Genomic DNA, 23,825 nt, shown 5'->3' with positions numbered 1-23,825 from the left:
GACTAAATCTAACACTTATTGCTGAAAAACGCGTTTCAGACCGAATAGAGTGCATTTCTGAACATAGGCCAAAACTGCCCAACAATGAACCACATATGCACCAAAACACCTAAAAAGTGCTTTAAACACCTGCTGAGGCCAAATGAATCACTTTTTTCATTTTGCCTGTATCTGTCCAACAATACATCCTAGCAGCACCAAACCACATTCCCCTTGCAGGGGGTAAGAAGCTACACCACATACATGAGATTTGAGGTTATAGTGTCTTCTGCTAGCTTGCAGTGACTAAATCTAACAGTTATTGCTGAAAAACTCCTTTCAGACAGAATAGAGTGCATTTATGAACATAGGCCAAAACTGTCCAACAATGAACCACATATGCACCAAACCACCTAGAAAGTGCTTTAAACACCTGCTGAGGCCAAATGAATCACTTTTTTCATTTTGCCTGTAACTGTCCAACAATACATCCTAGCAGCACCAAATCACATTCCCCTTGCAGGGGGTAAGAAGCTACACCACATACATGAGATTTGAGCCTATAGCACCTTCTGCTGGCTTGCAGTGACTAAATCTAACACTTATTGCTGAAAAACGCGTTTCAGACCGAATAGAGTGCATTTCTGAACATAGGCCAAAACTGCCCAACAATGAACCACATATGCACCAAACCACCTAAAAAGTGCTTTAAACACCTGCTGAGGCCAAATGAATCACTTTTTTCATTTTGCCTGTAACTGTCCAACAATACATCCAAGCAGCACCAAACCACATTCCCCTTGCAGGGGGTAAGAAGGTACACCACATACATGAGATTTGAGCCTATAGCACCTTCTGCTGGCTTGCAGTGACTAAATCTAACACTTATTGCTGAAAAACGCGTTTCAGACCGAATAGAGTGCATTTCTGAACATAGGCCAAAACTGCCCCACAATGAACCACATATGCACCAAAACACCTAAAAAGTGCTTTAAACACCTGCTGAGGCCAAATGAATCACTTTTTTCATTTTGCCTGTAACTGTCCAACAATACATCCTAGCAGCACCAAACCACATTCCCCTTGCAGGGGGTAAGAAGCTACACCACATACATGAGATTTGAGGTTATAGTGTCTTCTGCTAGCTTGCAGTGACTAAATCTAACACTTATTGCTGAAAAACTCCTTTCAGACCGAATAGAGTGCATTTATGAACATAGGCCAAAACTGCCCAACATATGCACCAAACACCTAAAAAGTGCTTTAAACACCTGCTGAGGCCAAATGAATCACTTTTTTCATTTTGCCTTTAACTGTCCAACAATACATCCTAGCAGCACCAAACCACATTCCCCTTGCAGGGGGTAAGAAGCTACACCACATACATGAGATTTGAGGTTATAGTGTCTTCTGCTAGCTTGCAGTGACTAAATCTAACAGTTATTGCTGAAAAACTCCTTTCAGACAGAATAGAGTGCATTTATGAACATAGGCCAAAACTGTCCAACAATGAACCACATATGCACCAAACCACCTAGAAAGTGCTTTAAACACCTGCTGAGGCCAAATGAATCACTTTTTTCATTTTGCCTGTAACTGTCCAACAATACATCCTACCAGCACCAAACCACATTCCCCTTGCAGGGGGTAAGAAGGTACACCACATACATGAGATTTGAGCCTATAGCACCTTCTGCGGGCTTGCAGTGACTAAATCTAACACTTATTGCTGAAAAACGCGTTTCAGACAGAATAGAGTGCATTTCTGAACATAGGCCAAAACTGCCCAACAATGAACCACATATGCACCAAACCACCTTAAAAGTGCTTTAAACACCTGCTGAGGCCAAATGAATCACTTTTTTCATTTTGCCTGTAACTGTCCAACAATACATCCTAGCAGCACCAAACCACATTCCCCTTGCAGGGGGTAAGAAGGTACACCACACACATGAGATTTGAGCCTATAGCACCTTCTGCGGGCTTGCAGTGACTAAATCTAACACTTATTGCTGAAAAACTCCTTTCAGACCGAATAGAGTGCATTTATGAACATAGGCCAAAACTGCCCAACATATGCACCAAACACCTAAAAAGTGCTTTAAACACCTGCTGAGGCCAAATGAATCACTTTTTTCATTTTGCCTGTAACTGTCCAACAATACATCCTAGCAGCACCAAATCACATTCCCCTTGCAGGGGGTAAGAAGCTACACCACATACATGAGATTTGAGCCTATAGCACCTTCTGCTGGCTTGCAGTGACTAAATCTAACACTTATTGCTGAAAAACGCGTTTCAGACCGAATAGAGTGCATTTCTGAACATAGGCCAAAACTGCCCAACAATGAACCACATATGCACCAAAACACCTAAAAAGTGCTTTAAACACCTGCTGAGGCCAAATGAATCACTTTTTTCATTTTGCCTGTAACTGTCCAACAATACATCCTAGCAGCACCAAACCACATTCCCCTTGCAGGGGGTAAGAAGCTACACCACATACATGAGATTTGAGGTTATAGTGTCTTCTGCTAGCTTGCAGTGACTAAATCTAACACTTATTGCTGAAAAACTCCTTTCAGACCGAATAGAGTGCATTTATGAACATAGGCCAAAACTGCCCAACATATGCACCAAACACCTAAAAAGTGCTTTAAACACCTGCTGAGGCCAAATGAATCACTTTTTTCATTTTGCCTGTAACTGTCCAACAATACATCCTAGCAGCACCAAATCACATTCCCCTTGCAGGGGGTAAGAAGCTACACCACATACATGAGATTTGAGCCTATAGCACCTTCTGCTGGCTTGCAGTGACTAAATCTAACACTTATTGCTGAAAAACGCGTTTCAGACAGAATAGAGTGCATTTATGAACATAGGCCAAAACTGCCCAACAATGAACCACATATGCACCAAACCACCTAAAAAGTGCTTTAAACACCTGCTGAGGCCAAATGAATCACTTTTTTCATTTTGCCTGTAACTGTCCAACAATACATCCTAGCAGCACCAAACCACATTCCCCTTGCAGGGGGTAAGAAGCTACACCACATACATGAGATTTGAGGTTATAGTGTCTTCTGCTAGCTTGCAGTGACTAAATCTAACACTTATTGCTGAAAAACTCCTTTCAGACAGAATAGAGTGCATTTATGAACATAGGCCAAAACTGCCCAACAATGAACCACATATGCACCAAACCACCTAAAAAGTGCTTTAAACACCTGCTGAGGCCAAATGAATCACTTTTTTCATTTTGCCTGTAACTGTCCAACAATACATCCTAGCAGCACCAAACCACATTCCCCTTGCAGGGGGTAAGAAGGTACACCACATACATGAGATTTGAGGTTATAGTGTCTTCTGCTAGCTTGCAGTGACTAAATCTAACACTTATTGCTGAAAAACTCCTTTCAGACCGAATAGAGTGCATTTATGAACATAGGCCAAAACTGCCCAACATATGCACCAAACACCTAAAAAGTGCTTTAAACACCTGCTGAGGCCAAATGAATCACTTTTTTCATTTTGCCTTTAACTGTCCAACAATACATCCTAGCAGCACCAAACCACATTCCCCTTGCAGGGGGTAAGAAGCTACACCACATACATGAGATTTGAGGTTATAGTGTCTTCTGCTAGCTTGCAGTGACTAAATCTAACAGTTATTGCTGAAAAACTCCTTTCAGACAGAATAGAGTGCATTTATGAACATAGGCCAAAACTGTCCAACAATGAACCACATATGCACCAAACCACCTAGAAAGTGCTTTAAACACCTGCTGAGGCCAAATGAATCACTTTTTTCATTTTGCCTGTAACTGTCCAACAATACATCCTACCAGCACCAAACCACATTCCCCTTGCAGGGGGTAAGAAGGTACACCACATACATGAGATTTGAGCCTATAGCACCTTCTGCGGGCTTGCAGTGACTAAATCTAACACTTATTGCTGAAAAACGCGTTTCAGACAGAATAGAGTGCATTTCTGAACATAGGCCAAAACTGCCCAACAATGAACCACATATGCACCAAACCACCTAAAAAGTGCTTTAAACACCTGCTGAGGCCAAATGAATCACTTTTTTCATTTTGCCTGTAACTGTCCAACAATACATCCTAGCAGCACCAAACCACATTCCCCTTGCAGGGGGTAAGAAGCTACACCACATACATGAGATTTGAGGTTATAGTGTCTTCTGCTAGCTTGCAGTGACTAAATCTAACAGTTATTGCTGAAAAACTCCTTTCAGACAGAATAGAGTGCATTTATGAACATGGGCCAAAACTGCCCAACAATGAACCACATATGCACCAAACCACCTTAAAAGTGCTTTAAACACCTGCTGAGGCCAAATGAATCACTTTTTTCATTTTGCCTGTAACTGTCCAACAATACATCCTAGCAGCACCAAACCACATTCCCCTTGCAGGGGGTAAGAAGGTACACCACACACATGAGATTTGAGCCTATAGCACCTTCTGCGGGCTTGCAGTGACTAAATCTAACACTTATTGCTGAAAAACTCCTTTCAGACCGAATAGAGTGCATTTATGAACATAGGCCAAAACTGCCCAACATATGCACCAAACACCTAAAAAGTGCTTTAAACACCTGCTGAGGCCAAATGAATCACTTTTTTCATTTTGCCTGTAACTGTCCAACAATACATCCTAGCAGCACCAAAACACATTCCCCTTGCAGGGGGTAAGAAGGTATACCACATACATGAGATTTGAGCCTATAGCACCTTCTGCTGGCTTGCAGTGACTAAATCTAACACTTATTGCTGAAAAACGCGTTTCAGACCGAATAGAGTGCATTTCTGAACATAGGCCAAAACTGCCCAACAATGAACCACATATGCACCAAAACACCTAAAAAGTGCTTTAAACACCTGCTGAGGCCAAATGAATCACTTTTTTCATTTTGCCTGTAACTGTCCAACAATACATCCTAGCAGCACCAAACCACATTCCCCTTGCAGGGGGTAAGAAGCTACACCACATACATGAGATTTGAGGTTATAGTGTCTTCTGCTAGCTTGCAGTGACTAAATCTAACACTTATTGCTGAAAAACTCCTTTCAGACCGAATAGAGTGCATTTATGAACATAGGCCAAAACTGCCCAACATATGCACCAAACACCTAAAAAGTGCTTTAAACACCTGCTGAGGCCAAATGAATCACTTTTTTCATTTTGCCTGTAACTGTCCAACAATACATCCTAGCAGCACCAAATCACATTCCCCTTGCAGGGGGTAAGAAGCTACACCACATACATGAGATTTGAGCCTATAGCACCTTCTGCTGGCTTGCAGTGACTAAATCTAACACTTATTGCTGAAAAACGCGTTTCAGACAGAATAGAGTGCATTCATGAACATAGGCCAAAACTGCCCAACAATGAACCACATATGCACCAAACCACCTAAAAAGTGCTTTAAACACCTGCTGAGGCCAAATGAATCACTTTTTTCATTTTGCCTGTAACTGTCCAACAATACATCCTAGCAGCACCAAACCACATTCCCCTTGCAGGGGGTAAGAAGCTACACCACATACATGAGATTTGAGGTTATAGTGTCTTCTGCTAGCTTGCAGTGACTAAATCTAACACTTATTGCTGAAAAACTCCTTTCAGACAGAATAGAGTGCATTTATGAACATAGGCCAAAACTGCCCAACAATGAACCACATATGCACCAAACCACCTAAAAAGTGCTTTAAACACCTGCTGAGGCCAAATGAATCACTTTTTTCATTTTGCCTGTAACTGTCCAACAATACATCCTAGCAGCACCAAACCACATTCCCCTTGCAGGGGGTAAGAAGGTACACCACATACATGAGATTTGAGCCTATAGCAACTTCTGCTGGCTTGCAGTGACTAAATCTAACACTTATTGCTGAAAAACGCGTTTCAGACCGAATAGAGTGCATTTCTGAACATAGGCCAAAACTGCCCAACAATGAACCACATATGCACCAAAACACCTAAAAAGTGCTTTAAACACCTGCTGAGGCCAAATGAATCACTTTTTTCATTTTGCCTGTAACTGTCCAACAATACATCCTAGCAGCACCAAACCACATTCCCCTTGCAGGGGGTAAGAAGCTACACCACATACATGAGATTTGAGGTTATAGTGTCTTCTGCTAGCTTGCAGTGACTAAATCTAACACTTATTGCTGAAAAACTCCTTTCAGACCGAATAGAGTGCATTTATGAACATAGGCCAAAACTGCCCAACATATGCACCAACACCTAAAAAGTGCTTTAAACACCTGCTGAGGCCAAATGAATCACTTTTTTCATTTTGCCTGTAACTGTCCAACAATACATCCTAGCAGCACCAAATCACATTCCCCTTGCAGGGGGTAAGAAGCTACACCACATACATGAGATTTGAGCCTATAGCACCTTCTGCTGGCTTGCAGTGACTAAATCTAACACTTATTGCTGAAAAACGCGTTTCAGACAGAATAGAGTGCATTTATGAACATAGGCCAAAACTGCCCAACAATGAACCACATATGCACCAAAACACCTAAAAAGTGCTTTAAACACCTGCTGAGGCCAAATGAATCACTTTTTTCATTTTGCCTGTAACTGTCCAACAATACATCCTAGCAGCACCAAACCACATTCCCCTTGCAGGGGGTAAGAAGCTACACCACATACATGAGATTTGAGGTTATAGTGTCTTCTGCTAGCTTGCAGTGACTAAATCTAACACTTATTGCTGAAAAACTCCTTTCAGACCGAATAGAGTGCATTTATGAACATAGGCCAAAACTGCCCAACATATGCACCAACACCTAAAAAGTGCTTTAAACACCTGCTGAGGCCAAATGAATCACTTTTTTCATTTTGCCTGTAACTGTCCAACAATACATCCTAGCAGCACCAAATCACATTCCCCTTGCAGGGGGTAAGAAGCTACACCACATACATGAGATTTGAGCCTATAGCACCTTCTGCTGGCTTGCAGTGACTAAATCTAACACTTATTGCTGAAAAACGCGTTTCAGACAGAATAGAGTGCATTTATGAACATAGGCCAAAACTGCCCAACAATGAACCACATATGCACCAAACCACCTAAAAAGTGCTTTAAACACCTGCTGAGGCCAAATGAATCACTTTTTTCATTTTGCCTGTAACTGTCCAACAATACATCCTAGCAGCACCAAACCACATTCCCCTTGCAGGGGGTAAGAAGGTACACCACATACATGAGATTTGAGCCTATAGCACCTTCTGCTGGCTTGCAGTGACTAAATCTAACACTTATTGCTGAAAAACGCGTTTCAGACCGAATAGAGTGCATTTCTGAACATAGGCCAAAACTGCCCAACAATGAACCACATATGCACCAAAACACCTAAAAAGTGCTTTAAACACCTGCTGAGGCCAAATGAATCACTTTTTTCATTTTGCCTGTAACTGTCCAACAATACATCCTAGCAGCACCAAACCACATTCCCCTTGCAGGGGGTAAGAAGGTACACCACATACATGAGATTTGAGGTTATAGTGTCTTCTGCTAGCTTGCAGTGACTAAATCTAACACTTATTGCTGAAAAACTCCTTTCAGACCGAATAGAGTGCATTTATGAACATAGGCCAAAACTGCCCAACATATGCACCAAACACCTAAAAAGTGCTTTAAACACCTGCTGAGGCCAAATGAATCACTTTTTTCATTTTGCCTTTAACTGTCCAATACATCCTAGCAGCACCAAACCACATTCCCCTTGCAGGGGGTAAGAAGCTACACCACATACATGAGATTTGAGGTTATAGTGTCTTCTGCTAGCTTGCAGTGACTAAATCTAACAGTTATTGCTGAAAAACTCCTTTCAGACAGAATAGAGTGCATTTATGAACATAGGCCAAAACTGTCCAACAATGAACCACATATGCACCAAACCACCTAGAAAGTGCTTTAAACACCTGCTGAGGCCAAATGAATCACTTTTTTCATTTTGCCTGTAACTGTCCAACAATACATCCTACCAGCACCAAACCACATTCCCCTTGCAGGGGGTAAGAAGGTACACCACATACATGAGATTTGAGCCTATAGCACCTTCTGCGGGCTTGCAGTGACTAAATCTAACACTTATTGCTGAAAAACGTGTTTCAGACCGAATAGAGTGCATTTCTGAACATAGGCCAAAACTGCCCAACAATGAACCACATATGCACCAAACCACCTAAAAAGTGCTTTAAACACCTGCTGAGGCCAAATGAATCACTTTTTTCATTTTGCCTGTAACTGTCCAACAATACATCCTAGCAGCACCAAACCACATTCCCCTTGCAGGGGGTAAGAAGGTACACCACATACATGAGATTTGAGCCTATAGCAACTTCTGCTGGCTTGCAGTGACTAAATCTAACACTTATTGCTGAAAAACGCGTTTCAGACCGAATAGAGTGCATTTCTGAACATAGGCCAAAACTGCCCAACAATGAACCACATATGCACCAAACCACCTAAAAAGTGCTTTAAACACCTGCTGAGGCCAAATGAATCACTTTTTTCATTTTGCCTGTAACTGTCCAACAATACATCCAAGCAGCACCAAACCACATTCCCCTTGCAGGGGGTAAGAAGGTACACCACATACATGAGATTTGAGCCTATAGCACCTTCTGCTGGCTTGCAGTGACTAAATCTAACACTTATTGCTGAAAAACGCGTTTCAGACCGAATAGAGTGCATTTCTGAACATAGGCCAAAACTGCCCCACAATGAACCACATATGCACCAAAACACCTAAAAAGTGCTTTAAACACCTGCTGAGGCCAAATGAATCACTTTTTTCATTTTGCCTGTAACTGTCCAACAATACATCCTAGCAGCACCAAACCACATTCCCCTTGCAGGGGGTAAGAAGCTACACCACATACATGAGATTTGAGGTTATAGTGTCTTCTGCTAGCTTGCAGTGACTAAATCTAACACTTATTGCTGAAAAACTCCTTTCAGACCGAATAGAGTGCATTTATGAACATAGGCCAAAACTGCCCAACATATGCACCAAACACCTAAAAAGTGCTTTAAACACCTGCTGAGGCCAAATGAATCACTTTTTTCATTTTGCCTTTAACTGTCCAACAATACATCCTAGCAGCACCAAACCACATTCCCCTTGCAGGGGGTAAGAAGCTACACCACATACATGAGATTTGAGGTTATAGTGTCTTCTGCTAGCTTGCAGTGACTAAATCTAACAGTTATTGCTGAAAAACTCCTTTCAGACAGAATAGAGTGCATTTATGAACATAGGCCAAAACTGTCCAACAATGAACCACATATGCACCAAACCACCTAGAAAGTGCTTTAAACACCTGCTGAGGCCAAATGAATCACTTTTTTCATTTTGCCTGTAACTGTCCAACAATACATCCTACCAGCACCAAACCACATTCCCCTTGCAGGGGGTAAGAAGGTACACCACATACATGAGATTTGAGCCTATAGCACCTTCTGCGGGCTTGCAGTGACTAAATCTAACACTTATTGCTGAAAAACGCGTTTCAGACAGAATAGAGTGCATTTCTGAACATAGGCCAAAACTGCCCAACAATGAACCACATATGCACCAAACCACCTAAAAAGTGCTTTAAACACCTGCTGAGGCCAAATGAATCACTTTTTTCATTTTGCCTGTAACTGTCCAACAATACATCCTAGCAGCACCAAACCACATTCCCCTTGCAGGGGGTAAGAAGCTACACCACATACATGAGATTTGAGGTTATAGTGTCTTCTGCTAGCTTGCAGTGACTAAATCTAACAGTTATTGCTGAAAAACTCCTTTCAGACAGAATAGAGTGCATTTATGAACATGGGCCAAAACTGCCCAACAATGAACCACATATGCACCAAACCACCTTAAAAGTGCTTTAAACACCTGCTGAGGCCAAATGAATCACTTTTTTCATTTTGCCTGTAACTGTCCAACAATACATCCTAGCAGCACCAAACCACATTCCCCTTGCAGGGGGTAAGAAGGTACACCACACACATGAGATTTGAGCCTATAGCACCTTCTGCGGGCTTGCAGTGACTAAATCTAACACTTATTGCTGAAAAACTCCTTTCAGACCGAATAGAGTGCATTTATGAACATAGGCCAAAACTGCCCAACATATGCACCAAACACCTAAAAAGTGCTTTAAACACCTGCTGAGGCCAAATGAATCACTTTTTTCATTTTGCCTGTAACTGTCCAACAATACATCCTAGCAGCACCAAATCACATTCCCCTTGCAGGGGGTAAGAAGCTACACCACATACATGAGATTTGAGCCTATAGCACCTTCTGCTGGCTTGCAGTGACTAAATCTAACACTTATTGCTGAAAAACGCGTTTCAGACAGAATAGAGTGCATTTATGAACATAGGCCAAAACTGCCCAACAATGAACCACATATGCACCAAACCACCTAAAAAGTGCTTTAAACACCTGCTGAGGCCAAATGAATCACTTTTTTCATTTTGCCTGTAACTGTCCAACAATACATCCTAGCAGCACCAAAACACATTCCCCTTGCAGGGGGTAAGAAGGTATACCACATACATGAGATTTGAGCCTTTAGCACCTTCTGCTGGCTTGCAGTGACTAAATCTAACACTTATTGCTGAAAAACGCGTTTCAGACCGAATAGAGTGCATTTCTGAACATAGGCCAAAACTGCCCAACAATGAACCACATATGCACCAAAACACCTAAAAAGTGCTTTAAACACCTGCTGAGGCCAAATGAATCACTTTTTTCATTTTGCCTGTAACTGTCCAACAATACATCCTAGCAGCACCAAACCACATTCCCCTTGCAGGGGGTAAGAAGCTACACCACATACATGAGATTTGAGGTTATAGTGTCTTCTGCTAGCTTGCAGTGACTAAATCTAACACTTATTGCTGAAAAACTCCTTTCAGACCGAATAGAGTGCATTTATGAACATAGGCCAAAACTGCCCAACATATGCACCAAACACCTAAAAAGTGCTTTAAACACCTGCTGAGGCCAAATGAATCACTTTTTTCATTTTGCCTGTAACTGTCCAACAATACATCCTAGCAGCACCAAATCACATTCCCCTTGCAGGGGGTAAGAAGCTACACCACATACATGAGATTTGAGCCTATAGCACCTTCTGCTGGCTTGCAGTGACTAAATCTAACACTTATTGCTGAAAAACGCGTTTCAGACAGAATAGAGTGCATTTATGAACATAGGCCAAAACTGCCCAACAATGAACCACATATGCACCAAACCACCTAAAAAGTGCTTTAAACACCTGCTGAGGCCAAATGAATCACTTTTTTCATTTTGCCTGTAACTGTCCAACAATACATCCTAGCAGCACCAAACCACATTCCCCTTGCAGGGGGTAAGAAGCTACACCACATACATGAGATTTGAGGTTATAGTGTCTTCTGCTAGCTTGCAGTGACTAAATCTAACACTTATTGCTGAAAAACTCCTTTCAGACAGAATAGAGTGCATTTATGAACATAGGCCAAAACTGCCCAACAATGAACCACATATGCACCAAACCACCTAAAAAGTGCTTTAAACACCTGCTGAGGCCAAATGAATCACTTTTTTCATTTTGCCTGTAACTGTCCAACAATACATCCTAGCAGCACCAAACCACATTCCCCTTGCAGGGGGTAAGAAGGTACACCACATACATGAGATTTGAGGTTATAGTGTCTTCTGCTAGCTTGCAGTGACTAAATCTAACACTTATTGCTGAAAAACTCCTTTCAGACCGAATAGAGTGCATTTATGAACATAGGCCAAAACTGCCCAACATATGCACCAAACACCTAAAAAGTGCTTTAAACACCTGCTGAGGCCAAATGAATCACTTTTTTCATTTTGCCTTTAACTGTCCAACAATACATCCTAGCAGCACCAAACCACATTCCCCTTGCAGGGGGTAAGAAGCTACACCACATACATGAGATTTGAGGTTATAGTGTCTTCTGCTAGCTTGCAGTGACTAAATCTAACAGTTATTGCTGAAAAACTCCTTTCAGACAGAATAGAGTGCATTTATGAACATAGGCCAAAACTGTCCAACAATGAACCACATATGCACCAAACCACCTAGAAAGTGCTTTAAACACCTGCTGAGGCCAAATGAATCACTTTTTTCATTTTGCCTGTAACTGTCCAACAATACATCCTACCAGCACCAAACCACATTCCCCTTGCAGGGGGTAAGAAGGTACACCACATACATGAGATTTGAGCCTATAGCACCTTCTGCGGGCTTGCAGTGACTAAATCTAACACTTATTGCTGAAAAACGCGTTTCAGACAGAATAGAGTGCATTTCTGAACATAGGCCAAAACTGCCCAACAATGAACCACATATGCACCAAACCACCTAAAAAGTGCTTTAAACACCTGCTGAGGCCAAATGAATCACTTTTTTCATTTTGCCTGTAACTGTCCAACAATACATCCTAGCAGCACCAAACCACATTCCCCTTGCAGGGGGTAAGAAGCTACACCACATACATGAGATTTGAGGTTATAGTGTCTTCTGCTAGCTTGCAGTGACTAAATCTAACAGTTATTGCTGAAAAACTCCTTTCAGACAGAATAGAGTGCATTTATGAACATGGGCCAAAACTGCCCAACAATGAACCACATATGCACCAAACCACCTTAAAAGTGCTTTAAACACCTGCTGAGGCCAAATGAATCACTTTTTTCATTTTGCCTGTAACTGTCCAACAATACATCCTAGCAGCACCAAACCACATTCCCCTTGCAGGGGGTAAGAAGGTACACCACACACATGAGATTTGAGCCTATAGCACCTTCTGCGGGCTTGCAGTGACTAAATCTAACACTTATTGCTGAAAAACTCCTTTCAGACCGAATAGAGTGCATTTATGAACATAGGCCAAAACTGCCCAACATATGCACCAAACACCTAAAAAGTGCTTTAAACACCTGCTGAGGCCAAATGAATCACTTTTTTCATTTTGCCTGTAACTGTCCAACAATACATCCTAGCAGCACCAAAACACATTCCCCTTGCAGGGGGTAAGAAGGTATACCACATACATGAGATTTGAGCCTATAGCACCTTCTGCTGGCTTGCAGTGACTAAATCTAACACTTATTGCTGAAAAACGCGTTTCAGACCGAATAGAGTGCATTTCTGAACATAGGCCAAAACTGCCCAACAATGAACCACATATGCACCAAACCACCTAAAAAGTGCTTTAAACACCTGCTGAGGCCAAATGAATCACTTTTTTCATTTTGCCTGTAACTGTCCAACAATACATCCTAGCAGCACCAAACCACATTCCCCTTGCAGGGGGTAAGAAGCTACACCACATACATGAGATTTGAGGTTATAGTGTCTTCTGCTAGCTTGCAGTGACTAAATCTAACACTTATTGCTGAAAAACTCCTTTCAGACAGAATAGAGTGCATTTATGAACATAGGCCAAAACTGCCCAACAATGAACCACATATGCACCAAACCACCTAAAAAGTGCTTTAAACACCTGCTGAGGCCAAATGAATCACTTTTTTCATTTTGCCTGTAACTGTCCAACAATACATCCTAGCAGCACCAAACCACATTCCCCTTGCAGGGGGTAAGAAGGTACACCACATACATGAGATTTGAGCCTATAGCAACTTCTGCTGGCTTGCAGTGACTAAATCTAACACTTATTGCTGAAAAACGCGTTTCAGACCGAATAGAGTGCATTTCTGAACATAGGCCAAAACTGCCCAACAATGAACCACATATGCACCAAAACACCTAAAAAGTGCTTTAAACACCTGCTGAGGCCAAATGAATCACTTTTTTCATTTTGCCTGTAACTGTCCAACAATACATCCTAGCAGCACCAAACCACATTCCCCTTGCAGGGGGTAAGAAGCTACACCACATACATGAGATTTGAGGTTATAGTGTCTTCTGCTAGCTTGCAGTGACTAAATCTAACACTTATTGCTGAAAAACTCCTTTCAGACCGAATAGAGTGCATTTATGAACATAGGCCAAAACTGCCCAACATATGCACCAACACCTAAAAAGTGCTTTAAACACCTGCTGAGGCCAAATGAATCACTTTTTTCATTTTGCCTGTAACTGTCCAACAATACATCCTAGCAGCACCAAATCACATTCCCCTTGCAGGGGGTAAGAAGCTACACCACATACATGAGATTTGAGCCTATAGCACCTTCTGCTGGCTTGCAGTGACTAAATCTAACACTTATTGCTGAAAAACGCGTTTCAGACAGAATAGAGTGCATTTATGAACATAGGCCAAAACTGCCCAACAATGAACCACATATGCACCAAAACACCTAAAAAGTGCTTTAAACACCTGCTGAGGCCAAATGAATCACTTTTTTCATTTTGCCTGTAACTGTCCAACAATACATCCTAGCAGCACCAAACCACATTCCCCTTGCAGGGGGTAAGAAGCTACACCACATACATGAGATTTGAGGTTATAGTGTCTTCTGCTAGCTTGCAGTGACTAAATCTAACACTTATTGCTGAAAAACTCCTTTCAGACCGAATAGAGTGCATTTATGAACATAGGCCAAAACTGCCCAACATATGCACCAACACCTAAAAAGTGCTTTAAACACCTGCTGAGGCCAAATGAATCACTTTTTTCATTTTGCCTGTAACTGTCCAACAATACATCCTAGCAGCACCAAATCACATTCCCCTTGCAGGGGGTAAGAAGCTACACCACATACATGAGATTTGAGCCTATAGCACCTTCTGCTGGCTTGCAGTGACTAAATCTAACACTTATTGCTGAAAAACGCGTTTCAGACAGAATAGAGTGCATTTATGAACATAGGCCAAAACTGCCCAACAATGAACCACATATGCACCAAACCACCTAAAAAGTGCTTTAAACACCTGCTGAGGCCAAATGAATCACTTTTTTCATTTTGCCTGTAACTGTCCAACAATACATCCTAGCAGCACCAAACCACATTCCCCTTGCAGGGGGTAAGAAGGTACACCACATACATGAGATTTGAGCCTATAGCACCTTCTGCTGGCTTGCAGTGACTAAATCTAACACTTATTGCTGAAAAACGCGTTTCAGACCGAATAGAGTGCATTTCTGAACATAGGCCAAAACTGCCCAACAATGAACCACATATGCACCAAAACACCTAAAAAGTGCTTTAAACACCTGCTGAGGCCAAATGAATCACTTTTTTCATTTTGCCTGTAACTGTCCAACAATACATCCTAGCAGCACCAAACCACATTCCCCTTGCAGGGGGTAAGAAGGTACACCACATACATGAGATTTGAGGTTATAGTGTCTTCTGCTAGCTTGCAGTGACTAAATCTAACACTTATTGCTGAAAAACTCCTTTCAGACCGAATAGAGTGCATTTATGAACATAGGCCAAAACTGCCCAACATATGCACCAAACACCTAAAAAGTGCTTTAAACACCTGCTGAGGCCAAATGAATCACTTTTTTCATTTTGCCTGTAACTGTCCAACAATACATCCTAGCAGCACCAAATCACATTCCCCTTGCAGGGGGTTAGAAGCTACACCACATACATGAGATTTGAGGTTATAGTGTCTTCTGCTAGCTTGCAGTGACTAAATCTAACACTTATTGCTGAAAAACTCCTTTCAGACAGAATAGAGTGCATTTATGAACATAGGCCAAAACTGCCCAACAATGAACCACATATGCACCAAATCACCTAAAAAGTGCTTTAAACACCTGCTGAGGGCAAATGAATCACTTTTTTCATTTTGCCTGTAACTGTCCAACAATACATCCTAGCAGCACCAAACCACATTCCCCTTGCAGGGGGTAAGAAGGTACACCACATACATGAGATTTGAGCCTATAGCACCTTCTGCGGGCTTTCAGTGACTAAATCTAACACTTATTGCTGAAAAACGCGTTTCAGACCGAATAGAGTGCATTTCTGAACATAGGCCAAAACTGCCCAACAATTAACCACATATGCACCAAAACACCTAAAAAGTGCTTTAAACACCTGCTGAGGCCAAATGAATCACTTTTTTCATTTTGCCTGTAACTGTCCAACAATACATCCTAGCAGCACCAAACCACATTCCCCTTGCAGGGGGTAAGAAGCTACACCACATACATGAGATTTGAGGTTATAGTGTCTTCTGCTAGCTTGCAGTGACTAAATCTAACACTTATTGCTGAAAAACTCCTTTCAGACCGAATAGAGTGCATTTATGAACATAGGCCAAAACTGCCCAACATATGCACCAAAAAGTGCTTTAAACACCTGCTGAGGCCAAATGAATCACTTTTTTCATTTTGCCTGTAACTGTCCAACAATACATCCTACCAGCACCAAACCACATTCCCCTTGCAGGGGGTAAGAAGGTACACCACATACATGAGATTTGAGCCTATAGCACCTTCTGCGGGCTTGCAGTGACTAAATCTAACACTTATTGCTAAAAAACGCGTTTCAGACCGAATAGAGTGCATTTCTGAACATAGGCCAAAACTGCACAACAATGAACCACATATGCACCAAACCACCTAAAAAGTGCTTTAAACACCTGCTGAGGCCAAATGAATCACTTTTTTCATTTTGCCTGTAACTGTCCAACAATACATCCTAGCAGCACCAAACCACATTCCCCTTGCAGGGGGTAAGAAGGTACACCACATACATGAGATTTGAGCCTATAGCAACTTCTGCTGGCTTGCAGTGACTAAATCTAACACTTATTGCTGAAAAACGCGTTTCAGACCGAATAGAGTGCATTTCTGAACATAGGCCAAAACTGCCCAACAATGAACCACATATGCACCAAAACACCTAAAAAGTGCTTTAAACACCTGCTGAGGCCAAATGAATCACTTTTTTCATTTTGCCTGTAACTGTCCAACAATACATCCTAGCAGCACCAAACCACATTCCCCTTGCAGGGGGTAAGAAGCTACACCACATACATGAGATTTGAGGTTATAGTGTCTTCTGCTAGCTTGCAGTGACTAAATCTAACACTTATTGCTGAAAAACTCCTTTCAGACCGAATAGAGTGCATTTATGAACATAGGCCAAAACTGCCCAACATATGCACCAAAAAGTGCTTTAAACACCTGCTGAGGCCAAATGAATCACTTTTTTCATTTTGCCTTTAACTGTCCAACAATACATCCTAGCAGCACCAAACCACATTCCCCTTGCAGGGGGTAAGAAGCTACACCACATACATGAGATTTGAGGTTATAGTGTCTTCTGCTAGCTTGCAGTGACTAAATCTAACAGTTATTGCTGAAAAACTCCTTTCAGACAGAATAGAGTGCATTTATGAACATAGGCCAAAACTGTCCAACAATGAACCACATATGCACCAAACCACCTAGAAAGTGCTTTAAACACCTGCTGAGGCCAAATGAATCACTTTTTTCATTTTGCCTGTAACTGTCCAACAATACATCCTAGCAGCACCAAATCACATTCCCCTTGCAGGGGGTAAGAAGCTACACCACATACATGAGATTTGAGCCTATAGCACCTTCTGCTGGCTTGCAGTGACTAAATCTAACACTTATTGCTGAAAAACGCGTTTCAGACAGAATAGAGTGCATTTATGAACATAGGCCAAAACTGCCCAACAATGAACCACATATGCAACAAACCACCTAAAAAGTGCTTTAAACACCTGCTGAGGCCAAATGAATCACTTTTTTCATTTTGCCTGTAACTGTCCAACAATACATCCTAGCAGCACCAAACCACATTCCCCTTGCAGGGGGTAAGAAGCTACACCACATACATGAGATTTGAGCCTATAGCACCTTCTGCTGGCTTGCAGTGACTAAATCTAACACTTATTGCTGAAAAACGCGTTTCAGACCGAATAGAGTGCATTTCTGAACATAGGCCAAAACTGCCCAACAATGAACCACATATGCACCAAAACACCTAAAAAGTGCTTTAAACACCTGCTGAGGCCAAATGAATCACTTTTTTCATTTTGCCTGTAACTGTCCAACAATACATCCTAGCAGCACCAAACCACATTCCCCTTGCAGGGGGTAAGAAGGTACACCACATACATGAGATTTGAGGTTATAGTGTCTTCTGCTAGCTTGCAGTGACTAAATCTAACACTTATTGCTGAAAAACTCCTTTCAGACAGAATAGAGTGCATTTATGAACATAGGCCAAAACTGCCCAACAATGAACCACATATGCACCAAACCACCTAAAAAGTGCTTTAAACACCTGCTGAGGCCAAATGAATCACTTTTTTCATTTTGCCTGTAACTGTCCAACAATACATCCTAGCAGCACCAAATCACATTCCCCTTGCAGGGGGTAAGAAGCTACACCACATACATGAGATTTGAGCCTATAGCACCTTCTGCTGGCTTGCAGTGACTAAATCTAACACTTATTGCTGAAAAACGCGTTTCAGACAGAATAGAGTGCATTTATGAACATAGGCCAAAACTGCCCAACAATGAACCACATATGCAACAAACCACCTAAAAAGTGCTTTAAACACCTGCTGAGGCCAAATGAATCACTTTTTTCATTTTGCCTGTAACTGTCCAACAATACATCCTAGCAGCACCAAACCACATTCCCCTTGCAGGGGGTAAGAAGCTACACCACATACATGAGATTTGAGCCTATAGCACCTTCTGCTGGCTTGCAGTGACTAAATCTAACACTTATTGCTGAAAAACGCGTTTCAGACCGAATAGAGTGCATTTCTGAACATAGGCCAAAACTGCCCAACAATGAACCACATATGCACCAAAACACCTAAAAAGTGCTTTAAACACCTGCTGAGGCCAAATGAATCACTTTTTTCATTTTGCCTGTAACTGTCCAACAATACATCCTAGCAGCACCAAACCACATTCCCCTTGCAGGGGGTAAGAAGGTACACCACATACATGAGATTTGAGGTTATAGTGTCTTCTGCTAGCTTGCAGTGACTAAATCTAACACTTATTGCTGAAAAACTCCTTTCAGACAGAATAGAGTGCATTTATGAACATAGGCCAAAACTGCCCAACAATGAACCACATATGCACCAAACCACCTAAAAAGTGCTTTAAACACCTGCTGAGGCCAAATGAATCACTTTTTTCATTTTGCCTGTAACTGTCCAACAATACATCCTAGCAGCACCAAACCACATTCCCCTTGCAGGGGGTAAGAAGGTACACCACATACATGAGATTTGAGCCTATAGCACCTTCTGCTGGCTTGCAGTGACTAAATCTAACACTTATTGCTGAAAAACGCGTTTCAGACCGAATAGAGTGCATTTCTGAACATAGGCCAAAACTGCCCAACAATGAACCACATATGCACCAAAACACCTAAAAAGTGCTTTAAACACCTGCTGAGGCCAAATGAATCACTTTTTTCATTTTGCCTGTAACTGTCCAACAATACATCCTAGCAGCACCAAACCACATTCCCCTTGCAGGGGGTAAGAAGCTACACCACATACATGAGATTTGAGGTTATAGTGTCTTCTGCTAGCTTGCAGTGACTAAATCTAACACTTATTGCTGAAAAACTCCTTTCAGACAGAATAGAGTGCATTTATGAACATAGGCCAAAACTGCCCAACATATGCACCAAACACCTAAAAAGTGCTTTAAACACCTGCTGAGGCCAAATGAATCACTTTTTTCATTTTGCCTTTAACTGTCCAACAATACATCCTAGCAGCACCAAACCACATTCCCCTTGCAGGGGGTAAGAAGCTACACCACATACATGAGATTTGAGGTTATAGTGTCTTCTGCTAGCTTGCAGTGACTAAATCTAACAGTTATTGCTGAAAAACTCCTTTCAGACAGAATAGAGTGCATTTATGAACATAGGCCAAAACTGCCCAACATATGCACCAAAAAGTGCTTTAAACACCTGCTGAGGCCAAATGAATCACTTTTTTCATTTTGCCTTTAACTGTCCAACAATACATCCTAGCAGCACCAAACCACATTCCCCTTGCAGGGGGTAAGAAGCTACACCACATACATGAGATTTGAGGTTATAGTGTCTTCTGCTAGCTTGCAGTGACTAAATCTAACAGTTATTGCTGAAAAACTCCTTTCAGACAGAATAGAGTGCATTTATGAACATAGGCCAAAACTGTCCAACAATGAACCACATATGCACCAAACCACCTAGAAAGTGCTTTAAACACCTGCTGAGGCCAAATGAATCACTTTTTTCATTTTGCCTGTAACTGTCCAACAATACATCCTAGCAGCACCAAATCACATTCCCCTTGCAGGGGGTAAGAAGCTACACCACATACATGAGATTTGAGCCTATAGCACCTTCTGCTGGCTTGCAGTGACTAAATCTAACACTTATTGCTGAAAAACGCGTTTCAGACAGAATAGAGTGCATTTATGAACATAGGCCAAAACTGCCCAACAATGAACCACATATGCAACAAACCACCTAAAAAGTGCTTTAAACACCTGCTGAGGCCAAATGAATCACTTTTTTCATTTTGCCTGTAACTGTCCAACAATACATCCTAGCAGCACCAAACCACATTCCCCTTGCAGGGGGTAAGAAGCTACACCACATACATGAGATTTGAGCCTATAGCACCTTCTGCTGGCTTGCAGTGACTAAATCTAACACTTATTGCTGAAAAACGCGTTTCAGACCGAATAGAGTGCATTTCTGAACATAGGCCAAAACTGCCCAACAATGAACCACATATGCACCAAAACACCTAAAAAGTGCTTTAAACACCTGCTGAGGCCAAATGAATCACTTTTTTCATTTTGCCTGTAACTGTCCAACAATACATCCTAGCAGCACCAAACCACATTCCCCTTGCAGGGGGTAAGAAGGTACACCACATACATGAGATTTGAGGTTATAATGTCTTCTGCTAGCTTGCAGTGACTAAATCTAACACTTATTGCTGAAAAACTCCTTTCAGACAGAATAGAGTGCATTTATGAACATAGGCCAAAACTGCCCAACAATGAACCACATATGCACCAAACCACCTAAAAAGTGCTTTAAACACCTGCTGAGGCCAAATGAATCACTTTTTTCATTTTGCCTGTAACTGTCCAACAATACATCCTAGCAGCACCAAACCACATTCCCCTTGCAGGGGGTAAGAAGGTACACCACATACATGAGATTTGAGCCTATAGCACCTTCTGCTGGCTTGCAGTGACTAAATCTAACACTTATTGCTGAAAAACGCGTTTCAGACCGAATAGAGTGCATTTCTGAACATAGGCCAAAACTGCCCAACATATGCACCAAACACCTAAAAAGTGCTTTAAACACCTGCTGAGGCCAAATGAATCACTTTTTTCATTTTGCCTTTAACTGTCCAACAATACATCCTAGCAGCACCAAACCACATTCCCCTTGCAGGGGGTAAGAAGCTACACCACATACATGAGATTTGAGGTTATAGTGTCTTCTGCTAGCTTGCAGTGACTAAATCTAACAGTTATTGCTGAAAAACTCCTTTCAGACAGAATAGAGTGCATTTATGAACATAGGCCAAAACTGTCCAACAATGAACCACATATGCACCAAACCACCTAGAAAGTGCTTTAAACACCTGCTGAGGCCAAATGAATCACTTTTTTCATTTTGCCTGTAACTGTCCAACAATACATCCTACCAGCACCAAACCACATTCCCCTTGCAGGGGGTAAGAAGGTACACCACATACATGAGATTTGAGCCTATAGCACCTTCTGCGGGCTTGCAGTGACTAAATCTAACACTTATTGCTGAAAAACGCGTTTCAGACCGAATAGAGTGCATTTCTGAACATAGGCCAAAACTGCCCAACAATGAACCACATATGCACCAAACCACCTAAAAAGTGCTTTAAACACCTGCTGAGGCCAAATGAATCACTTTTTTCATTTTGCCTGTAACTGTCCAACAATACATCCTAGCAGCACCAAACCACATTCCCCTTGCAGGGGGTAAGAAGGTACACCACATACATGAGATTTGAGCCTGTAGCACCTTCTGCTGGCTTGCAGTGACTAAATCTAACACTTATTGCTGAAAAACGCGTTTCAGACAGAATAGAGTGCATTTATGAACATAGGCCAAAACTGCCCAACAATGAACCACATATGCACCAAACCACCTAAAAAGTGCTTTAAACACCTGCTGAGGCCAAATGAATCACTTTTTTCATTTTGCCTGTAACTGTCCAACAATACATCCTAGCAGCACCAAACCACATTCCCCTTGCAGGGGGTAAGAAGGTACACCACATACATGAGATTTGAGGTTATAGTGTCTTCTGCTAGCTTGCAGTGACTAAATCTAACACTTATTGCTGAAAAACTCCTTTCAGACAGAATAGAGTGCATTTATGAACATAGGCCAAAACTGCCCAACAATGAACCACATATGCACCAAACCACCTAAAAAGTGCTTTAAACACCTGCTGAGGCCAAATGAATCACTTTTTTCATTTTGCCTGTAACTGTCCAACAATACATCCTAGCAGCACCAAACCACATTCCCCTTGCAGGGGGTAAGAAGCTACACCACATACATGAGATTTGAGCCTATAGCACCTTCTGCTGGCTTGCAGTGACTAAATCTAACACTTATTGCTGAAAAACGCGTTTCAGACCGAATAGAGTGCATTTCTGAACATAGGCCAAAACTGCCCAACAATGAACCACATATGCACCAAAACACCTAAAAAGTGCTTTAAACACCTGCTGAGGCCAAATGAATCACTTTTTTCATTTTGCCTGTAACTGTCCAACAATACATCCTAGCAGCACCAAACCACATTCCCCTTGCAGGGGGTAAGAAGGTACACCACATACATGAGATTTGAGGTTATAGTGTCTTCTGCTAGCTTGCAGTGACTAAATCTAACACTTATTGCTGAAAAACTCCTTTCAGACAGAATAGAGTGCATTTATGAACATAGGCCAAAACTGCCCAACAATGAACCACATATGCACCAAACCACCTAAAAAGTGCTTTAAACACCTGCTGAGGCCAAATGAATCACTTTTTTCATTTTGCCTGTAACTGTCCAACAATACATCCTAGCAGCACCAAACCACATTCCCCTTGCAGGGGGTAAGAAGGTACACCACATACATGAGATTTGAGCCTATAGCACCTTCTGCTGGCTTGCAGTGACTAAATCTAACACTTATTGCTGAAAAACGCGTTTCAGACCGAATAGAGTGCATTTCTGAACATAGGCCAAAACTGCCCAACAATGAACCACATATGCACCAAAACACCTAAAAAGTGCTTTAAACACCTGCTGAGGCCAAATGAATCACTTTTTTCATTTTGCCTGTAACTGTCCAACAATACATCCTAGCAGCACCAAACCACATTCCCCTTGCAGGGGGTAAGAAGCTACACCACATACATGAGATTTGAGGTTATAGTGTCTTCTGCTAGCTTGCAGTGACTAAATCTAACACTTATTGCTGAAAAACTCCTTTCAGACAGAATAGAGTGCATTTATGAACATAGGCCAAAACTGCCCAACATATGCACCAAACACCTAAAAAGTGCTTTAAACACATGCTGAGGCCAAATGAATCACTTTTTTCATTTTGCCTTTAACTGTCCAACAATACATCCTAGCAGCACCAAACCACATTCCCCTTGCAGGGGGTAAGAAGCTACACCACATACATGAGATTTGAGGTTATAGTGTCTTCTGCTAGCTTGCAGTGACTAAATCTAACAGTTATTGCTGAAAAACTCCTTTCAGACAGAATAGAGTGCA

Source organism: Dunckerocampus dactyliophorus, chromosome 12 (assembly GCF_027744805.1).
Source record: "Dunckerocampus dactyliophorus isolate RoL2022-P2 chromosome 12, RoL_Ddac_1.1, whole genome shotgun sequence".
Taxonomy (NCBI): Eukaryota; Metazoa; Chordata; class Actinopteri; order Syngnathiformes; family Syngnathidae; genus Dunckerocampus; species Dunckerocampus dactyliophorus.
Note: the sequence above shows the minus strand (reverse complement) of the source record.